The 23893-nt window shown below is 42.4% G+C and overlaps 1 long non-coding RNA gene across 3 annotated transcripts in view; it reads left to right on the plus strand.

The window, feature by feature from the left end:
* LOC309380228 overlaps positions 1-23893 on the plus strand; it is a 53483-nt gene that overhangs the window by 13311 nt on the left and 16279 nt on the right. The gene's annotated exons all lie outside the window — the stretch shown is intronic.

Consider the following 23893-nt stretch of genomic DNA (forward strand, 5'->3'; position numbering starts at 1 on the left):
CCCACATGCACTCCCCCCCCCCCATATTCTCTAAACAAACATCAGATGGAGCAATTGCTCTAGGATTTTGACGATTCAGATTGCTAGAATCCAACTAAATGGGACCAATCTGAGTTTTGAAGGGAAGGAAACACAACAGAGCAAGACCCAAGTTTCTTCCACCACCGCCCCCTTATTTTAAATAATCACTACCATTTTTGTCTGCTAGTTTCAACCACTGAATGGAAGCAACAAAAGCCTTGGTCAAGGTTCAAGAACAACTCAAAGTAGCCTGTTGTGACATGTTTCAAAATGGAAGAATCCACCCTTTGTCTGTGTTGAAAATACAAAGACAGTATTTGCTTTTGTTCCACTGCTCCAGCCGCATTTGCCAATAACATAAAAAAAAACCAAATGAGAGACAGGAATCTTTTATGGACAAAGACTGTGTATATGTGTGTATCCTTTTTCTACTCCGAGAGACGTCATAACAATTTTATGATGCGGCTAAAGAGAATCCCTGGCTTGTTTTGGTTAGGATACAGAAATTCCTTGCATAACACAGTGATTAACCAACTTGGCGAAGAATTACTCAACACAAACCCTGACCCACATGTGTGAGAAATAAGCATTCCATGCCACCTCCGCAATATTAATTGTTTTCTTTTCCATAACGGACAGCATTAAACCCTTAAAATTTCCAAATTAAAGTACTTTACACACAAAAGAGGTTGCATGCCCATGCAACTTGTTTTTGTTTAAAAGGAGACAATGCGAAGTATGCAACTTAATTTCTAAGTCTTAAATGTACTTGTTTTCAAGTTTTCAATTTGTTGTACAGTGAGGCTCTGTTCAAGGCCCTTCTTTGGTGAAGTAAAATCTGTTTGGTACACAACATGGGGCATTCTTGGTTGTGGCCCTGCTGTGCACCATCATCAGGATGAAAGAAAACATTGTAAGTCTCTTATTTAGGCTGGATTTCAAATATTGGTAGTTTTTATAGTAGTGATTTTTAAAAAAATATTTATGATTTTCTTTGAATTGGATTCCAACAACGATGAGCTGAAAGAAGCTGACAAAATAGAACTTGCTTGCTGCTTCCTCCACACTCCAGTCCCCTGAAAAGCAATTCACAAAAGGTGCTTCTCTGATTTTGGAGAATTGACCCTCCCTAAGAAGCCTCCATGCCCCCTCCCATGCCATTTCAGTGGGCATCTGGAACAGTTTTTCAGAAGTGACTCTGAGCTTTCATTTAAAAACTAAACTAAACTCTAGCCCTTCTAGAAAGAAAGTTATGAAGCATAAAGTTTTGGGGAGATATCCTTCTAATTGCAGCCTGGACATTTCTGCCTGTTGGCCAATGAAAGAAGTTGGAGGTGTGATTGAGAAGTGGTATGCTGGATTCCACCCATGGCTACCCTGTTTCACCAGGCACTAAATAGGTTCCAGCGAACCACTTTAGTATTAATTAGATGAGGGATGGGGACCCTGTGGCCCTGCAGATGTTGCTGGACTCCAGCTCCTATCATGCCAATGGTCAGGGCTGTGAGTCATCTGGAGAGCCAGAGGGTCCCAATCCCTCAACTAGATTGTGCATCAACTTATAAGTGAGTAAATTCACTGCTTCTACCACCCCTTTCTTTCTCTCCCTCTTTTTGCTGAAGCAGTATAGTGGTTGGTTACTCAGAGAAACCCTTGCTGGAAACCAAAGAGAAAAGTAAATGAGGCTTGGCAACTGGAGGGTGCAATTTCATGCTTGAGCTCCGGAGCTGTGCTCTGTGCAACTAGCTGTACAGCTTTACTGTGTGTCTCCTGGGCTCTCTTGAGAGGTAGTCAGGGCTGAATAACCACCTTTCTTTCTGACTTTTTCAAGTTGGCCCATTTGTTTTTGCTCCTGAAGTGTTCAGGAAGGGATGTTCTGCTCCATTTGTTACAAACTAGGTGAAAAGAAAAGTCAGGTAGAGGAGCTTTAGAAACGGAAAACATCTCTTCGTAGACAAGAGAATGCCTCTTCACATTCCTGAAACTATTGTTCTTCTCTGTGGGTTTTGCTTATGTTTAAATTTTCCGTGTGATGTCACCAGATGCTGAAGAGGCCAATTAAAAATTAATTGTGGATCTAGCTTCTTCTAGTGTGGTGTGATGGTTAAGTGTTGAGCTTGGACCTGGGAAACGCAGCTAAGAAGCTCACTGGGTGGCCTTGGGCAAATCACTGGGTTTCTCTCTCTCAGCTGAAGCTACTTCACATTCATCAGGCTCAAATGCCACCCTGAACTTCTTGGAGGAACGTGGTGTGGAAACACAAAAGTAATAAATAAATAGCATGTGCTCAGCTAGGAGGCCCAGCTTGGTGGTTGCTTTTGTTGACAGATGTCTACAGTCAAGGCTACACACTCTGTGTAAAGGGGAAGGAAATATCCAGCAACTTCAATCTTAAGCAAAGCTGAAGTCTGCCACCTGCAGAAACTGGAAAAAAATGGACATCATTTGTTTATTCTGCACAATTTATTCTAATGGTGAGGAGAGGCTAGGAGAACGTAGAGAAAGCCTTGATCTGGAATGTCACTAGCCATCAACCAAACACTTTCAAATTCATCTACATAATCAGAAGTTATGCCCCTCCCCTGCAGCTACACCCAGAAAACTCTTTCATAATTATATGGAGTGATATAAGTTTTACTCAGAGTAGAGACTGTTAGTTTCAATGCATCTTCCCTGAGTAAAACATAGTTCAAATATCACCCCTTGTATTTGGAACTGGTATGTTTAAAAGAAAGATACCCCCTGAACCATAACTGCAACATTTATTTGTTTGCTTGCTTCTTTGTTTGAGTGATTTTATTAGCCACTGTTGCAACCAACATACCAAAACACTTAGCTAGAAGATACAAGGGCAGAGCAATCTTAATGAGAACGGAGGGGAGGTTGTTCCTTGGCAGAGAAACCATCAATTTCTAATCGCTACCAGCTTGCACCAGCCAGGATAAAAACAGCAACTTGTTCCTTTTTTCCTGCAGGGGATGGGTGCTTCCTAATTTTCCTCCCATCAGCTTCAATGAGGGGGAAATTAACCATGCCAGCTCCAAGAATATATTTTTTCCAGTTGGTGTGAGAGCTTATGATGGGAACAGGAGGGCTTTGGATCCTTCCAATCCAAGATCCATGTGATCCACAGTAGGATGGACTCCCTTGGGAGGCTGTGGACTCTCCTTCCCTGGAGGTTTTTAAGCAGAGGTTGGATGGCCACTTGCCATACATAGATGCTTTAGTTGATATTCCTGCATTGCAGGGGGTTGAATGGGGTCCCTTGGGGTCCCTTCCAACATTAAAATTCTATGATCCCACCATATCTCCATCATCTCCCTTTTTCAGCCCCTATCACCGTGGCAGCTCCAGTGGCAGAAGACTAATGAGAACTCTTATTATTTACATTATTATTATCATCATCATCATCATTATTAAATACATTTTTATACCACCGCCATCCATAGATGTTCACAGGGCAGTTCACAACATAAAAATTCTACAGCTGTAGTGATGAGGCCTCTGACCACAGAAAGGGAGCCCCATGGCATCTCACAGCCCCTCCACCGCCTTTCCAAGGAGTATAAGATTGCTTCATAAAATACTATAAAATGAGTTATTAAAATATGTTTATAGGTTTTTATTCACCATCTGTTGAAGCTGGAACAGTCAAGCCATGACAGATACCACAGCTGGAAATGTTCATTTTTAAAAACAAAATGACGATAGTCTTTCACTTTTCCTTTTCAATTATAATTCATCCTGCATCGGTGATAAACTGATAAGAAAACAAATTTCCTTTAAGTTTCTGAGTAATAATCTCAAACTCATGGTCTTCATTTCATTCTAAAGCTATTGCCTTGGGCGAAAGGAATAGCTGAGAAAGATGAGCAGGAAAGCTCTCCAAACAAGCACTGATTAAAACATAAATTAAAAAGAAAGTATTATAGCAACTGGTGCCATCTAGCTGCCATGTAAGCAACTGGTTATATCTAAGCAGAGAAAGATTGTGACAGAAATATAGTAAAAGTCTTCTTAGATGCAGAAATGCATATTGTAATATGCTAAGGAGGTTTGTAGTGAAGATGGCCATGGTACAGACTCTGCAAGTAAGAGCTGCGATGACATGATGCCATGCCAACTGCTGAAAGACTGGAGCTCCAAATAAGAGAATGTTCACAAATGGGCCATCTTCTTTGATAGAAGTGAACAGCCAGTTTGGCTAGGCAAAGACAGGATGGAGAGAGTGGAGGAGCTGTGTTGACATGTAGGTAGTATGGACAGGTTAAGACTTAGAAAGTTGTCAAGGCCAAGAATCATTGGAACATTGACAAGGCCAAGAATCGGTGTGTTGATTGAAGTAATGGAACCAAGTAGGTAATAGGTTTGAAGAACGATGGACCTGAGTGAATGTGATGGGGATGTCTACCAGAATGGGACAAAGAAACATGTAAGACTCTGTGACATTGATTGAATGGAAGTACACATGCAAGCCTGGAGACAGTGAGTGAGGAAACTACGAGTGATTACATTTGCATGGTTCAGACCCTGAATTATGTCTTGTTTGACCTATGCTGTTAGCACAGTACTCAGACTAGGCAATGATAAGGAGAAGGTGAGAATGCCAAAGTATTATATTACAAATTCACAACTAAAAGATCCACACTGGCAAAGCTGGAATTTACAAGGGGCAAAAAAAACAGGGAGAAATTAGGCTGGCTGCTGGCAACAATTATGCAGGCTCTATTCTTTCACTAGGATGCGGGTGGCGCTGTGGTCTAAACCACAGAGCCTAGGGCTTGCTGATCAGAAGGTTGGCTGTTCGAATCCCCGTGACGGGGTGAGCTCCTGTTGCTCAGTCCCTGCTCCTACCAACCTAGCAGTTCAAAAGCATGTCAAAGTGCAAGTAGATAAATAGGTACCACTCTGGTGGGAAGGTAAATGGCGTTTCCATGCACTGCTCTGGTTCGCCAGAGGTGGTTTAGTCATGCTGGCCACATGACCCGGAAGCTGTCTGCAGACAAACACTGGCTCCCTCAGCCTATAGAGCGAGATGAGCGCCGCAACCCCAGAGTCGTCTGCAGCTGGACCTAACGGTCGGGGGTACCTTTACCTTTACCTTTATTACTTTCACTAGTTGATCTCAGTGTCATCTTTAGTCGTTTTTTCATCCTGTTCATGTGTTCTAAGCCCAACATGTGAACAACAGTGTGGCGGCTTTTCTTTTCTGATCTTGTTCAGATGTCTTTGAAGCCCACCACCATACAGTATATGCAGCACATGTTTATAGCACAGCACAGCATTTACCAGTAACTCCCAGGTGGACAATGTGGCTCAGCAGAGTGGGCGGAAAATTAGCATAGGAATGTCTGAAAATTCCAGGCATTGCTGACATTCATATCTGTCTCCATACCTAACACCAGAATGCAGACTGGCCAAGGCATGGCTTAGAAATGTGTCAGAAAACAGAGAGATGTGAGAAGAAGCCCTGTTAAAAGTGTTTGACTTTTGGCTCATCCAGAAGGGTCAGGGCTGGGATTCCCAGAGTAGAGATCAGTAACACTGTTTTGGATTTAGCATATATATTAAGTAAAAGTTCTCAATGAATGCATTGTTTTGTATGCTTCCCCAAGCAGTGAGAAATGCTTTTCAGGGTCACTTTTCTTTGGAGAGAGCACTGGACACGGGATGCAAGTCTAATATGTCTACTCAGAAGTAAATCCCACTGAATTCAGTGTGAGTTATTCCCAAATAAGTGGGGTTAAGATTACAGCCCCATTTATGATTTTGCATTTTGTGTACTGTAGTTATTGTATGTCACCTCAATTACACTTAAGTGAATAAAAGTGAGAAATAGATTATTTTAATCACTAAGAAGTAAACAGATATTGGTAATTACAGGCCACTATCAGGGCTGAGCCACAATGTCTCAGAAAATAGTATTTGGATAAATTATCTGGTAATTTCCTTGTTAAGGCTCCCTGCCCCACCAAACGGTTGCATGGAGAAGGGTGGGGCATTTTTCAGTGAGCCCTAGCCACAATGGAGCACAACATTAAATGTACTTAACCCCATTCGCATCAGTAGCCTTAAGAGCACCCTTAGCTCTGTACTAGATTGTGATCCAGAGCATTCTGTAATATCTGTTTATGTATAAAGATATAAGTAGAACACAGTAGAGAATGGAGAGAAATTCAGTTCAGTTCATATTTAAAGGTGAACCTAATCTGCATCTTCGAAAACAATATGTGAATTGAAACACAGCCATACTTCTCTGAATTTTGCAGTGTAGTTCCCCAGCGAAGTTGTTGGTCTCATCCTTCTGTTTTGAGAGACAGTGGAGTATGCCTCTGGGGGGTGAAGTCAAAGTACTACATCAGCAACACCAAAGTGACTTCTCTGGGGTGAAAGCCTGGGCAGTGTGTATGGTGATCCTGGGCTGCCCAGATGGCAGACTCGCCTCTCCGCCTTACTGATGTAGTCCAAAGAAAAGCAGAACAATACATTTGGCACCAGCTTGGTTGCAGGAGTTGCCCCAACCATCTTGGGGACTCCACTCTGAATTTGTGTAGGGTTTACTTCTTAGCCTTTTCTTCTCTCAAAGCTATCCCACAAGGCAGCGGAGGTTAATGTGTACAAAACTACATATACTAAAGTGTTTATAAAAATGCATATATTGTTGAAAATAACATTTAAAATGCATCCTATTGGGAAAATATGCATATTATAAAAAATTGCAATGTAAACATGTGAAATTTTAGGAGAAATTCGCTGGCAAATTTTCTTGAAGGCTTATTTTAAAAATGCTCACTGATATAGAAACATCACAAACTAAACTTAATACTGTAATGGGAAAATGAGAAACCAGAGAGAAACCAAAATTGACATACTCAGCCATCCTTAGAAAGTAGGCAGGCATACATGCAGGTAAAGTTCTAGCTCCAAAGAAGCATCAGTGCTAAAGCCACAGCAGTTCGCCTGAAGCCCTAAACCACTTCTGTTAGCTAGCTCCAAAAACTCCCTTTCATTTCTATGTATACAGAAGACATATGGCAGTTACACGTAGGTTGCTGTACTCCTCTCTGGAGCTTAAACTCTCCTGAATGCCAACTTTTCTGTTGCTTATAGAATTAATCACCCTAATTTTGCCAGGGTTGCTGACTCACTCTTAACTCCTTGTTCTTTCCTTGAATATAATATGCAATGAAGTTTGTTCAGGGATTGTTATTGCAGAATAATGTACTCATGTAAGCCTATTCTATGCAACTCAGGATGAAAGCTCAGCCAACCTATTATGCTTACTGCAGAGCTCTAGGCAAATATCTTCCTCCTGTTGCCCCTAGCCTACTTTACAGAGTCATGGGGGTGGGTGGATATCATTAGCGAGGGGAAGTCAGCTTGGCCCAGCCATTGTCCAAAGGACAAATAGGGACTGGGACCTTGATTATCCTCTGCAGCATTGGCCTCTACTCTTTGGTTGCAGGAGCAAAAGCAAACACAATAGTTAACAGCCACTAGCCAGATGAAAAATACATCTGGGGAAGGACTGGCCCTACCATTTGGCAGAGTGAGGTAGCCAGTGAGGGAGTGGAAGCTAGGTGGGGGGAGTGGCAACAGCTTCCTGATCATTCCACCTCTGTTGGAGGGCAGAATTGTGTGTGTCGCGCACCTGTGCCCCCTAAACTAACCTGCTACCCTCAGGTGTAGCAGATGTTCCCCACCAGTCATCAGTGTCGAAGTAACAAATACCCTCCAACATTCCAGTGATCAAAACTGGGTTGCTCGTTTTTTGGTCCCAAGCTCTTGCGGGAGCTAGCATGAGGGTTGCATGAGAGCATAAAACGAAGAAATGAGTGTCTTTTGGTCTGGTGCTTGGGATGAGCAAGCGGATGAGAAAACCACGGCTTTCCAGGATCCAATGAGAAGCTGGGATAGCTTCTGTGATTCCAGGATGCCCCACTCAAATTGGGACAATTGAGGGGTATGCAACTCTCATTCAATATGTGAAATGGGGATGCAGGCAGCTTCACTTCAGGCAGTGAGATATCTTGAGTCAGCCCTGTGGAAGAGATGGCACACCCTCCCAAAAAGAACACTGTGAATAGGAAAGTCCCAGTCTTTAGTTATTTTTTAATAACATGTAATATTGTAAAAAAATGTTGCATATTGCTCAGAATTTCTGCCATGGAGCAGGATAGGAATGAAATGTAATACATAATAAGAGGTAGGAATATATTGAACCCACAGGGGTTGAAACAGGAATGGAGCAAGGACCTAAATAAATGGCAGCGGAGATAAAGAATAAAAGGCTCCAACCCAGTAAAGACCATGCTTAATTAAAAGAGAGAGAGAGAAAACACCAACCGGGTGGCAACCTTATTTGTTCAGTAGAAATAGCTGCAGAGAAGCAATAAATGGCTTTACTTCCTTCCTTGTGGCAGAGTCAGAAATGGATTTCAAAGCTTGGGGTGGGGGAATGTCAAAGTGCAGGAAGTGACAGAAAGCAAGTTATAACAAGTTGCACACACCACAGTCTGGACTCTGGGTTCACTTTGGGCATTCCAAGCCTGACTGGTGCTTCTCCAAAACTTACTTGAAGTAGCCAAACTTCCTGGATTTATAAAACTGGGCAGAATATTTTATGGGAGCAGGATTCCACATTACTCGCATTTCCTTTCCTTATTAGCAGACGACCACAAGGCAATCCTGTCTTAGTTGCCGCCGCATCTGAGGCCTGGGCAGTGGAAAGGTATCATTAGTGCAGACACAGGTAGCACTTGAATCATTAAGGCTTCGATCCAAAGTACATTTGGGTTGGCAGCAAGAGCCACGAGAATCAATAGGAGACACTTCCAAGTCTGTATGTTTATTGTGGAGTTCCATAGTTCCAATGGGACTATAATATCTCAATAAAGCTGGTAATATCTCCAGAACTATAGGACTAGCCGTCACGAAACATGGTAGGATGATGGTTCATTTTTGTAAAGAGTTTAGGCTTACAACTCTCAAATATTACTCATAGTTACAGGTAGGTAGCCGTTTTGGTCTGCCATAGTCAAAACAAAATAAAAAAATTCCTTCCAGTAGCACCCTAGAGTCTCTATGGTGCTATTGGAAAGAAATATTACTCAGTTGGCTTAGTACATTAATATCCCACCTTTCTTCCATGGAATTCAAGATGGCACCCATCAGTTTTCCAGGTACAGTGGTACCTCGGGTTACAGACTCCGCTAACCCAGAAATAGTGCTTCAGGTTAAGAACTTTGCTTCAGGATGAGAACAGAAATTGTGCTCTGACGGTGCGGCGGCAGCAGGAGGCCCCATTAGCTAAAGTGGTGCTTCAGGTTAAGAACAGTTTCAGGTTAAGAACGGACCTCCTGAACGAATTAAGTAATTAACCCAAAGTACCACTGTATTTTCCCATAGTGAGGAGGCTTAGTCCTCTTTTGCTTTAACAAACCTATCAGAAACTGAAAATGTGCCCTGATTACATTCTCTGGCCAGTGTACAGGAAGCTCTGATTGGCTGCTTTCCCCATAGCTACCATATGATTGATGGCCTTGTAATCAGACCCTAAAATTAAAACATACCCATATAAGAGATAATGTGGACTACCAGCTGAACAAGCATGGCACTGAAGGAACATTTCATTTCATTTGGCAGGAAGCTCTTGTCTCCTGCATCCTTGTGCATCTTTTAATTAATAATGGAGATTTCAAGTTAGTGGCCTAAGACAGAATTAAGTATTAACTATTTTTAGTCTTGCTTGGACAATCCATTTGGCAGCAAAGAACATCTTCAGATGAGTCACTGCCTTTGCTGCTATTCCCTTTAAATAAATTATTCAGTTTAAGATATTCATAAAGCCTAAGCCAACAATTATTCCTTAAAAGGGTATCCTCAAGTGACTTCCATGTGGGTTCAAAGCTATTTAGAGATAAGAGGAGAGAGAGAGACAGAAGCTCAGCCTGCATTCCAAGCCACTCTCCCCTGGTTTCAAAGGGCAATTTTTCTTTTTGAAGTGTAGGATATGCAGTTGGCTATCTATTCTTGTCAAGTTTCATATTAAATGCTTTCTCTGCAGTGGGTGGATTGTCCAGGTTTGCCCTTTGGAAACGGCTTACATCAGCCTAATGTGTTTTTCATTGGTTTGTGTTACCAAGAAGCTGTTTCACATCACTACTGTTTAAAATTGCACTGGCATTTTCATTGCAGCCTCTTCTTCAGATCGCTGTCAACAAGACTAAAGGTGTTTCCCACTGTGCCGTGAAGCATCTATTAAACTTTGTTCCGAGAGAGAGATTCCAACAACACCAATCAGCTAAAGAATGGGTCTATCAGGGATGAATAGTGACATTTTTTCTCCTGTGGTTGCCGCCCATTACCACACGGGCTTCAAGGGAACATTGCAACATATGTTCCTAGAAGTGTACTCAAGAAAAGACTACTTCTCTCTCTCTTTAAAGTCTGCACAAAAAGAAAATTAACTAGGGGTGGCTCCAAGCTCAGATTAAATAGGAATACTGTCTCTGTCCTGAGATGACTCCCAAGAAGCCTGAAGAGGCTCTGGATATCTCTACATAGTAAATGACCTTGGCTGGCATTCCATACTAAACTAGAAACTACCTCCTTCTTTATCTTCCAACAATAGTTGGAACCAGAGCAAATGGCCCACAAAACCATCTAATTCAAGTTTGTCCTCTAATTTAAGTTTGTCCCCATCCTCTTCCCCAATGAGTATTGCAAGGGCAACATTGAGACTAAGAAGGAATATTATTATTTGCTGCTCACTAGATTAGCTGTAATAAGGCAGGCAGGCAGGTAGAAGCTGGTTGAAGCTTCTAGCAGCAGACACCATTGATCACATCTGTTTTCGCTTGCTAGCTAGGGCTAGCTGCAGGCAAACCAAATGTCAGAATGTTGAAAGTGGTAAGATAGAACCGTCATTTCTGTCTTTCGTATCTTTTATGATGCTTCTGAACAAATGCATGCGAACAACACAGACAACCACTTTTAACCTGTGCTATTTTTCTATAAAACAGAGGTGCCAGAACACACCATGAACAGCTCCCTTGTTCTCTTGGAATGGCATTGGCACCCTCCTAAGAGGTGCTGGAACTGAGTTCTGGTGAGTTCCGGCCGAAAAAGCCCTACTTTTAACTCTCCTAAAAACTATTGTCTGTTTCCAACCAAGCAAGAAGGAAAATATTTGCTAAGTCTAATATCTGTGCAAGACGTGTCTGGGGCCTCCAAATTTGGATGCTTGGCATTCCTTTCAAACTGTAAGAAACAATTAGGATTATTGGTATTTCAGGGCCCCACATTACTTTGTTGGGTATCCTGCTGGCTTTTTATAGAGGTGGAGAAAATAAACATTTCCCCACTGTTTCCTCCATTCCCATACAACAAGCATCTCAAATCATTAACAAATGTGTGAGTCTCAAATCCTTTTCTAGGAATCACCTAGTTGCCAGTGACCCTCAGATACTATCAGTTTGGCAAGGAAGAATGATAATACAACAAATGGTGCTTTACAAATATGTCTGAAGATCTCTAAAGGAGTCTGCAAAGGTGTACGAGCTTTTATATCACACTTCAGACATTTGGCCAATTCAAATATCCATATTCAGCATTTTTCAGGGAAGCCTGCTTGGTTAATTCCCTTCTAATGTTAAAAATGGTTGTCAGTTTACACACACACACACACACACACACACACACACTATTTTGGGCTTATTTGTTCCTCCTTTTTTAACAATGTGTATCCCACCTCCTCATCATGCTGATTCGCAAAACAGCTTACAAATTTAAAATATCGAAACAACATACGACAGAGTAAAATGAATAGCAACTCATATTAAAAGCTGAGGGAAACAGCAGTGTTTTTGGCCTGTTCCTAAAGATCAACAGAAACGGAAGCTGTGTGCATATTATCATCTTAAAACACAGCTAGGTGGTTCATTTTCTCAATTTGGACTATGAAGAAGCAAATCAAAACACAGTAATGTGTTCCGTAAGAAATGACAAGATAAAACAGGATAGATAAGGGTTGTGGCTAATGTCATGTGTACACCGCTTTCTAAAACAGCAGTGGGAGTAAACTGGATGAAGAGTCAATGGGATTGTGTACACAGCCAGGGATTACTGCCATCCTGTTGTCAGCCACCTTCCTTCAGAACAGGAGCTCTGAGCAAGATCTGGAGGAGAACAGCCTTTTTTTTGCTCTTAGCTGCTGAGAGGGGAGGGAAAGGATGTCTCTCTGAGGAGAGTCTTGTGAAGTTTTTCTGAGGAGATTTGAGGACACTAAGGTGTCTGCCTGCTGTTCACCTAAGGGTTTACCTCAGTGGTACTGAAAACTACTCCAGAATGTGCTCTTAAGGTCACTTAACATGGAATAGTTATTATGCTTCAATAGCTGCTGTGCTGAATAATTAAAAGAGTTCATTCCCCCCCAGTATTTTCCAATCCTGTCAAGTGTAGCCTACTGCAAGATGCCTAGAGCACAGCTTTATTTTATTCCATATTTTATACTTTTAATTTCATATTTATATTTATATTGGCCCACCCATAATGGGTGGAGGGATTTTGGTTTTTCTGAGGAAATTTAGGGGAGAATTGGTGAAGATATTGAGAGAAAAATCAACAGAGGAAAAGAGCCAGAGGAGATGACAGGCAACTCATTTAGTCTGGTTTTTTGTGTAGGTGTATTCTGCAATACGATATTGGGCTAGGTTCCCTTCAGGTTCCCAACTCTACAATTCTATGATTCTATTATTTTACTTCATTTAGATCCTTCCACATGGCCTTACAAAGGCCCTCGAGGCAGCTGATAAATTTACGCCAAGTAAATTAGCAAAAATGTATAAATCAGAGTCAAGTACTTGTTGAAAGTGTCAAGAAATGGAGGGTACTTTTTACCATATGAAGTGTACATGTAAAAATGTGAAGGAATTCTGGGAGATGATATATAATTAACTTTTATAAAAAGATCAGAAAGCTTCTTATTAGGAAGTCCCTACAGACCAAAATAATGTATTTCTTTACGCAGTTACAGCAGCCCGAATAGTATATGCTGAGAAATGGAAAGAGAGAATGATTCCAAGAAAGGAGGAGTGGCAGATATAATCAATTAAATATGTAGAATTGGCAAATTTAACTAATAGAATAAGAAATCAGGAAGATTTAGTTTTTTAAGGAAGAGTAAGAAATGTTTGCAGAATATATGAAGGATTATGTCAAGCAGGATAAAGTGTTAGCAGGATTAATTTAAATTCAGCAGTTTAAATAATTAAAACTATAGAGGGAAGGGATTTTTAAAAAATAAAAGGAGGAATTAGAATATACAGTCTTAATGGATAAATAAATAGAACCATGGAAGGGGGAAAGGGAAGTTAATTTTTGAGTTTGTGGTTATATTCAATGAAATGTGAATTATAAAGAAAATTTGGAAGAAAAAACACACCAAAGGCCCTCAAGGCAGCCTCACATCTTACCATTTTATTGTACGTATGTATGCAGAACTGCACTTCATTTCACTCTTGCCTGGTTCCAAATATTATTTGGAGGTCTTCCCCTTTTGTTACGCTATTTACTGTACCTATTGTTTAATTGAGGTTAAAGCGATCTCCAACCTTGCATCCACAATAATCATAAATCTCCTCTTCTGTGTACACTATCCAGAATGAATTGTTAGAGACCTCCCGAAAAGTCTGAGAACTCCAGCAGAACAGGAAATGTTTATTCAGATAAGATATAATGCAAGGAGGAGACGACTAGTGCATGATTCATGTGGGATTTTAATCTTTCTGATAGCACATGGTCACCTCATTTCACATTTTGGCTTACTCCACAACAGAACATTTTTAACTTTGATAACATTGATATAGAGGGTTTCCCACCCTCCATCTTATCTACCTCACAAGCCTTGTGAGGTAGGATAGTCCGCAAGGTAATAACTGTCCTAAGGTTGGCTTGTGATCTTCAAAGTTGAATGGGATTTTAACATGCTAAATGCAACATGGGTTCTCACAGAACTAGGGCAATCTTGATTTTCTGCTGCAAAATCTAGCGGTATGTTTGTTTGTTGCATTTGTATCCCACCTTTTTCTCCCAGGAGCTCAAGGTGGCATACAGTGATGGACCTACTTTGGGGGGGCCCTGAAGCCTGAACTGTTGTGAGGGCTCCTTCACAACCAGCAATGATGTCTACCAGGACAGACTTTGCTGGTGTGCTCAAGACATCGATTCCATAAAACATATTTTGTTGCACTGTGCAAAATATGAGCAAGCCAGGGCTGAACTGATATTACCCTTGCTGGTACCTTTCCCGGGAAAATCAGACGCTCCCTATTTCAGGTTCCTATTGGAAGACCGGACAACCACTAGAACATTAGCAGTGGCAAAGTTTTTATTGGTGGTTGCAAGAACCAATGATCCCTATATTCTGAACAAAATGCTTGTTTAACCTGGAGGTAGGCTGTATGAATTGTGTATTGCTTTGTAACGATTTGTTGGGTCTCTGGACCGTAATAAAGGTTAATGATTGATGATGTCTGGGTTACCACTGTTATCTTCTTCAGTGGCGTTGCTTACAACAACCTTTACAACATTTTTTTTAATTTTTTAAAATAATCAATTTTAGTTGTGCAACTCAAATTGGGTCTACTAGACCCATTTTTTAAAAAAGCAAGGTTTGGCATAGAGGCAGTGACAGTCACCCAGTGAGCTTCATGGTCGAGTGGGGATAGTTCCAAGGATCTCATATTGCACCTTGTTTTTCTTTTTTTTATTTCTCAGCAAAATTCATTGTGAATATTTCAGATACACAGTTAAAAATCTTGTTGAAGAATTGTCTAGCATTGCTGGCCCATGGGTTCTGACAGCAGGGGTAGCTGAAAATTTAAACGACTATCATCCTACCAAGCACTGTGACTGATATGAAGTCACAATTTCATTTACACACTATTTTAGAAGACCACCAGAGTTCATACAAGGAAGTTAAAACCAGTGCTCTATTTAATGATATCTGAGTTGAAGTCTGAGTTGCCAAATGGCAGTAGATGGGGGGGGGGAGTTTAGGAATTGCCTGACCTGCACCTCTGAGCCTTTAACAGAGGTTTGATATGCAGAAATCCAACAAGTGAAGATGTTCATTGCATGGAGCTATTAGTACAGGAGAAATGTTTATTAAAGAGACAAACACAGAGGTCAGTTCAAAAGTGAAAAACCCCTGCTCAAGGAAAGCAAGCCTAAGAAAACATATTTCAAGATTAGTATTATATGAATCAGGGCAAAAGCCCCCTGTGCTTGATTTCTGCAGTGAAATAGCCAGCTTGCAGAGTAGAGCTTCCAAGTTTTCAATTTAGACTCAGCAAGATTTCAGCAAAGCTGCAGTCAGACTTAAAAGGATTTGGAGCATATAAATATGTAGAGTCAGTAGCAGCTAGCAAATGCAGTCCAGAACATCCAACTAGGGGACTATAAGTCTGGAAGTAAAGATCCACAGGAGGGGGAAAGTGTTTAAAGTGCAGGTGCTATATAGTGAGTGATTGGAGGGCGGGGGAGGCCTTAACTCAGGCCACAGCTGCTTGAACGGATCACACTTCCTTGCACGTATGCCTGAAAATGGGAGAGTGTTTAACACAATTGATGATTTTTAAATTTGTCTCCAAGGGATTTTAACTCCCCTAATACCTCATGCAGCCAGCCCTACCAGAGTTAAATCTGTTTGCTTGGCTGTAATATTATGGTAGCCTAGATTAAACGGGTGAGTGTTGAATATTATATATGAAGTTCAGTACAGCAAACAGTGATTAGTTCATAGTATGTGTTCTATGTGTGAATGTAGCTCTTTATCCTACACAATTTAGAAGTTTCTGAGATCAGTGAGATTAACAGTGTTTGCATATGTCGTCAACTCAGGATGGATGAGAAATTAATTTCAGTGCACAATGCATGTTTAAAGCCAAAAACTATCAAATTCACACTTTCAGAAACAATATGCTCATCAAAACATGGCTACACTCAAAATCCACTTACCTGACGTGAATTTTGTGGTGAAGTTCTCTAAACAGTATTTACAGAAGTACACATATTAAGATACTAATGAAAATAGCATACAAAATTGGGGAAAGTTGCTTGCAAAAATTAGTCAAACTTGCATATAAAATGTGTTAATAAAATGTTGGTGCATTTTCATAAGGATTTTTTTTAAAAAATTGCCACAAAGTGCGGAGAAGTGAATTTAAGGCTGCAAAAATGAGAGACTGAGAGAACAGAAAGTGACATATCTTTCTCTCCCTATCGCCAAGAGTGTGAAAATTAAATCAGTACAACTGTATCATATGCAGTTGTAGGATGCATAGGAGGCTACAGCTAAGCTGGGAAATTGTATCACTCCCAGCAGCATTATCTAGAGACCTTCTAAGAGTGTAGAATTCATATGAATTGCATTCACAGTTTTAGTGGCTAACTGAAGATGTCCATTTTCAGCTTATTTGTTATGTTGAGGTTGACTTCTTCAGGTAGAGAAACAGTCCTAGGAGGAAGCTGTGATTCAGAGATGAAAAGCTGCCGAAAAGCTGCCCGGACGCCATTTTTGGATGCCAAACGCTGGCAATGTCTGGGATTTTCCAGACATATGGCAGCCCTAGCTTTCCGATTAGAGTGGCCAGGGCTCCTGTACCTTGAATGGTTGTGCAGAATAGGAGATTCCAGCAGATGTAGCTTGCAATCTACAACCTGCTGAAATTCCATTTTGTTCACAAGTATTAAACCATGATTATGCATTTGTTCTTTAAGTTTTCTTGTGGTCTCTGGTCAGTCAAGTTTCTTAAACACTACAGAAACATGCACACCCTGCTTGACCAAGAGAATAATTGTGAGATAGGAGATGAATGTGGGTGCTCATTGGCAACCATAGCTTTCAGGTTGTTGTGTGAATGCAGCCTAAGAGACCTTCACACTTACTCAGCCTAATCTATGGCAACCTGCATCAACGTAGCCAATGCTACCGACATTTCAGCCTGAGGCTGTGAGATAGGGGAGTTTTTTCATGAAGGGCTCTCTCAGCAATTTATTCACCCTTGTGACCACAGGTGTTTCTGCTGATTTCCAGAGTGATGGAAAAGCAACATCTGAGCCAGCCCACCCATGTGACAGGGTGGAGCAGGTGCCTCAGGCAGCAGAAGCACAAGAGGCAGCACTGCCACTTGGAATGCCCCTCTCTCACTGAGTTCACTGAGAGGGAGGCATTCCAGCTGTGGTGGAAGTGGGATGGGCAGGATGCAACAGCCGGGCAGCCCATTCCTGTTTCGCCTCAGGTGGCGAAGCAGGCTGCCTTTAAGCAATGTGCTTGGAAACATACAGTGGTACCTCGGGTTACAGACGCTTCAGGTTACAGATGCGTCAGGTTACAGGCTCCGCTAACCCAGAAATAGTACCTCGGGTTAAGAACTTTGCTTCAGGATGAGAACAGATATCGTGCTCTGGCAGCGCGGTGGCAGCGGGATGCCCCATTAGCTAAAGTGGTGCCTCAGGTTAAGAACAGTTTCAGGTTAAGAACAGACCTCCAGAACGACTTAAGTTCTCAACCCGTGGTACCCCTGTATTCCCTTCTGCATGAACTGAAAATGATCTTGATCAGTATAGGCTGTTGATCCCCATCCCCTTTTCGTCTTCTCCAGGGTCTGGATTCTGGAACAATTTGACCTCATGTCACCATCTTTTTATTTTATTTTTTTATTTTACTGAGTACATATAAAAATGCCCCACGTCTGACGTGTGAACCTAGCAAAGCAATGTTTTTGGCTTATGAGCCAAAGAAGATTTTATCCCCCAAATCCTGGTAGAGCATGCCTCCAACCTCTACCACTAACACTCATCCCTCCCCCCCCCATCCCTGTAAATGAGTGTGTTCATTGGCATGCATGCCTGTTTATTTAGGTGCGTGACAGGCTTCCGTTGTTATTTGGACGAAAATGTCTCATTCTACCCATTCCAAGTGCTATTTGCATGCTGTTTTGTAGACATCTCCTAGACATCTCGGGCACCAGAGGGATTCATAACATTCATCCAAATGTTTTCCCGGAGGTTGGTGTGTTAGAGAGAAGTATTTGTATTATGCAACTTGAGACAAAGATGAGTTGACGAGCTGAATTCAAAATGTGGAGGGAGTTAGTGTTCACTGCAAGTAAAAGGGGTAGCTACACTGTCCTGCAATATTTAAGATTCGTACAGTTCACCTTCTCCTCATCCCGTAAGAACCTCCAACCTATTCCTCTTCCTGGAGGCAGGCTAGCTTTGGAAAGAATACAGTGCAGTGCAATTCAGGCACATGCTTCAGATCCTGAAAATCAGAAACACCCACAACAACCGCTTGCATAGAATTAGTAACATTGGCCAGGAATTATTAAACTCAAATCTGTCCCCTTAAAGTTGAAGCTTTAATCCGTTTTACAGGCCATTGCTGATACTTCAGTTGTGGAATGATCTCTGCAGGCGGACTGCCTGGCTTCATCCTCTTCTGCTTTCAGCCATATGGGAACAACGTGCTTCTTCTGAAAGGCTTCAATACACTAATATCTGTAGACTCTGCTATCAGCCACTGAGAGGTCAAGGAGACTGAGAAGGGTAGCATCCCCCTGTCTCTTGCCTGATAAACCTACCATAATTAACCAAGGGTCATTCCACTTCCAAACCTGGGAACGAAGCCAGATTAAAATAAATCTAGACAATTCTTTTTCTTCCAGGCACACCTGCAGTTAGACCACCAGCACCCTCTTAAGCATCTTGCCCCAAAAGGAAATATTTGTGACTGGGGGGTAGTTATTTAACTCTTCTGGCTCCAGAGGGGTCCTCTTAAGAAGAGGGTGTACCACTGTCTTTTTAAGGGCCAAGACAAATAGGCATTAACCACTCCCTGGGCTGGCCAGTCAATCCCCCTTGGGTGGACGATGAGTGGAAAAACAGGTGGTTGCCCAAACTCCTGCAAGCAACTTCTCCACATCCTCAAACTGTAATAACTGAAACTGAACCAAAGCAACCAGACCAGACAGTGCTCTGGAGATATATGTGGATTTAGTATAACTGTGATATCTAATTCTATGCAAGTCCAACCACTTTATCCTCAAAGTGCTTCATAAAAGCATCACAGCAGGCTTCTAATGACTCAAAGCTGCCCACTGGTCTGGTGCAATAAGCTTATTTGCAAGTTGGAACAGCTCTGCTGGATGGTTGCTTGAGGATGCAATGGCGTCAGAACCTGCCCTCTAGGTAGCTGAAAAGCACAAATTAAGAGAACAAGTCTTACCCAGGAAATAAGAATGTCACTGCTACTACCACCAAGATTCCCGAAAACTGACATTGCACCTGACTCATTTTTGAGTTATTAATGGCTGCCAAGAGCAGAACTCTGTTGTTGCTGCTGCTTCTACTGTAAAACCAAATTGAAGTTTACAAATAAAAACCAGAAGAAGCCACCACCGCTGCTAAAGCTAAGGGCCCCCAAAGTGCAGCATGTACCCCTTTTTTAAAAAGTGAACACACACCATTTGGAAGCCCTGAATTCTCTCCCCCAATGATCACTTGAACTTCAAGCTTTGGCAATCCTCACCCCAGGGCTAATATTACTGGATTAGGTTCAGCCTGTTTAGCTGAACATAGGTCATTTGAAATTGATGGGACATGTTAGTCATGACTTCACTTAATTTCGAAAGGGAACTACGTGCAACTCACTTAGTCTGGATGCTGCCGACTGAATCCAAACGCTGCAAACTGGCAGTGAAAACGGCTGGAACTCTGCAGTGGAGGAATGAAGCGTTCTGCCATGAAGTACTACTACTGAGAAATGTAGCAAAACACAGCCCTGCCAACATCTACAAACCCAGAGAAGACGATTCCACAAGCAGACAGAATAATGGGCCAGAACAAGTGGATTTGGAACAGTTCACAGCAATCCTGTCTTTAGCTGTGCTTCAGCAATCGTCTCCCAGGTCGCATTGTCTGCAGTAGCCAGAATTTAGTTTTCCATCTGTTTGGCCCCTTTTTATCCTGTAGTAATAAACACGTTACATATCCTTGGCTCCCTGGCAAATCTGTTTTTGACAAAAGGCCACAAAAACCAAAACAACCAAGGAATTGGGGCCGACTTGTCCGGACGAGGGGTCAGGGGAAGAAGTCCACGGTACTAAAAACGTATAGTAATGGCATTTTTGGCAGAGTCTTTCCTTCTCTGTGAGCCACGTTCTGCTCAGATGCAGGCAGCCGGCATTGCTGTTCAGGGCTGAGCTGCACCTGGAGAATCCCCCAGGCGATTGCATCCCTGTTAGGGGACACTGGAAATCGCTCTGCACTTAGGAACAGCCACAACAAAGGGAAGGCTGCAGATGCAGGTGCAGAATGAGAGGCGACAAGGCAGTCTGCTGCAAACATATCACCCTGCAAAGAATGCCTGCTGGGAAGGCAGATGCCCCTTCCCCTTTATCTTTTTTCACTAAATGTTAGCTCCACATGGAAGACAGAGCAAGATTGTTTTCTCCTGTTCCAGAGGGTAGGACCCAAACCAATGGCTTCAAGCTACAAGGGACAAGATTCCATCTAAACATCAGGAAGAACTTTCTGACATTAAGAACTGTTTGACAGTGGAATGGAGTCCCTTGGGAGGTGGTGGACTCTCCTTCCTTCGAGGTTTTTAAGCAGAGGTTGGATGGTCACCTGTCATAGATGCTTAAATTGAGATTCCTGCATTGCAGGGAGTTGAACAAGATGACCCTTGTGGTTACTTCCAATCTATGCTTCTATGATTCCACCTTCCTAAGTCAACTTAAGTCTTAGAGGAGGCATTGCCCAGTAAGGAAGGAAAAATGAAGCATCCTCCAATACATTGATTCAAGCAAAAATTAAAATGTTAAGAGGGACAGAAGGTCTGCAAACAAGTAACTTTGTCTATTTTCCTTTGTTTTGCAATCATTTTATCTGGCTTTTCAGGCAATGATTGCTTCCCAAAGTGAATCACACCAATGCAGCATGGCTTGCAAATTCAAAAGATGCAGAGCTGGGGAGGCAAAAGGCAGAAGATCTTTGAGGCCAAAATGAGGTTGTGTGCTGCAGCTGGGGCTATATATGCAACTGGAGCCAAGCTGCTCTTCTCAAGGTTAAAGTAACTTATTCCCCTCCCCCAACTACAGCTAAACAGCTTTCCTTTCAGCTGTTCCATCCAGAAACTATATCACTCTGAGGAAGTAACCCCTTGGCCTTTCCTCAGCCACTGAGGAGGAGGAGGAGGAGGGGTAACACAGAAACAGCTAGTAATCAGGGAGGAAGAAGAGGAGGAAGAGGAAGGGTGCCAGCCAGAAAAGTGGAATACCTCCACCACAAAGAGGGTGCGAGCTACAGAGTCACTCCGCAATAGAGGCAATGTAATGCACCGGTCCTGCTAATGTGAACTTGAAATAAATCCCTTGTTTAAATAGCCATAGGTAGTTTGCCCCTCCCCACTCTGTCAGCAACTGGCTGGACATTGAGGAGGGGTGGCTGGATTCTGATGAGTGGGCACTGGAAGACTGGCTTAGAAAAAGGGATCAGTGAACTGGAGGAATCAGTAATAGCTGGGAGACAAGATTCAGAGGCAGGAGAAGCTGCAGGATTGGAAAGTGAAGAACAGGTGCAAGAGGAAGGAGAGATATGTCAGGCTGGGGTAGAGTCAAGGGCTTGCACACTTCCTCCTCCTGCCCCCACCTCTCCTGCTCCACAGTCTCCCAGGACCAGAAGAGGACTGAAGCGGGAGGAGCAGAAGCAGGTTCCACGCAGGCATAGTCTTCATCTGCTTGCATGCAGTTCAGGTGGGGAAAATACATAAGCCAAGGTTGGGGGTGAGGCCTCTGTTGCATGGAACTGTCTGATTGGGTGCATACCCAGGAGCAGGATTGATGGACATGCCTTTTCCTGTCTTGTAAGTGTACCTTTGGAAATAACAAGTTAATTCCTCACTCTGGACATTCTTTTCCTGACAGCGCCATGACACCCTGCTGGAGAACAACTCTCTTTCCCTGTGGGCTTTTCACACAAGGCCACAGTGGGAAACAAGAGGCTGGATGCCAAAATGTAGGTGTTTGGGATTCAGCTGAAACAGGAAATGATTCAGGATTTCAAATTTTGAAAACACTATAAAGCAGGAATAGGGTACCTGTGGCAACCCAGACATTCTTAGGCTCCCATCAACCCCATTCAGCATGGTCAGTGATCAAGGATGAAGGGAATTAAATACAACAAATATTATTTATTTGTTTAGCTGAAGCCGTTACAAAAGATAAAATATATAAAGCAGAATAAAATAGATTACACAGCTAAAATAATTCTTTAGAACCAGATATTTTGTCAGACAAAATTTAACTTATCATCCCCACAGACTGTTCTCCTTAAAATTGTTGCTGTAAAGCTCACGTTTTCAGAGGTGAAGGGGGACCTGTCCCCTAATGGGAGTTGTAATCCAGCCCCATCTGGCAGGACCATGCACTCCCCACATCTGTACTCAAGTAAGATCTGCCTCCCCATCTTTCTTATCATCACCTTTTGCTTTGTTGATTCCCCCATTCAGCCCCCACATGCCTCTCCTTCAACACCCATTTGGCAGGTTAAAAAGATTTTGTGAGGGCAGCTTTCCCCCTCCCCTCTGTTCAGTCAGGAGATTTGTTCTGTATTCTGCCGGCTTATGGTCTTGTCTCTGCTGTCTCATTCTGAGTGGGAGACTCCAGATTTGAAGGCTAATCTTCAGATATCCCACTGTGAAAAGCATAAGTCAACATAGCCATTGGCACAGATGAAAACCCCCTTTGACCTTGGGTAAAAATAGGAACCAAGAGACAGGCAGACAGCGTCAACCAGGCGCGCAACTTGCCGAGATGCTCCAAAAGGTGCATGATTTACTGGATCACAAACAACACTGGGGTCTGCTGAGACTTCATAGTTAAGCCATCCAAGTGAGAAATTCATTCACTAATGACACGAGAAACCTTTCACAAATGCTTTCCCAGCCCTCAGAAGACCCCAGGACCCAGTCAGGAATTCTTCGTGGAGATTATATATAATTACATGCTGATGCGATTGAGGAAACGAGTTCACATGATTCATGTTCCTGGGTCAAAAAGGAAAAAAAATCTGGCAGATAATCCTACAGCCCAGATCCAATGCGGATTTTATCTGATTTTACTTAAACAATGCTCAGTAATTACAGTCATTTTCAAGGCATTCAGCATAGCACCTGCGGCTGCCAGAAGATGAACAAACAACGGTTTTGGCCACCAGAGCGAAAGCCTAAAAACAAAAAACCAATCCTTTGGAAGCAAAAAAAAAGTGGTGGCTGGAAAATAATCAAGTGACCGCGCTGGGGGGATTTCGTTTTCAAAATATCAAAATAGCCCCGTGTGCTGAGTTTGTGGATTATTTTGTTTTTAAACAGAATTCATGGTATTAACAACAGGAGGTCGAGGGCTGGAAGGCTCACCCCTTGATGACAGAGAAAGCAGCTCAGATAGCATCAGCTTTCACAGTCTGGAAACCTTAAAATAAAAATAATTACATTTCTCAACAGAGCAATCATTGCAGGGGCAACAAGCTCTTGCAATGGGATGTCAGCAGGGCTTGCTAGCAAAACAGCTGCTTGGGATTATTCCCCTCTATATGCAAGGAAAACATGTTTCAACATTTAGGATGTTAACATGCCTCAGGCCGTCCTTGGAAGCAATTCAGTTACATTCAGCACACACCATAGTAAATTATCCAAACTTTGTGTTGGGGTACGTTATGGGGGATCATCAAAGCAGGGCCCATTGATCACTGGTTCTGCTCTGGTATCGCCATCTGAAAGGAAAACAAGCAGCAGGTGATGGCAAAT

Source organism: Podarcis melisellensis, assembly GCF_964234715.1.
Source record: "Podarcis melisellensis genome assembly, chromosome: 11".
Taxonomy (NCBI): domain Eukaryota; kingdom Metazoa; phylum Chordata; class Lepidosauria; order Squamata; family Lacertidae; genus Podarcis; species Podarcis melisellensis.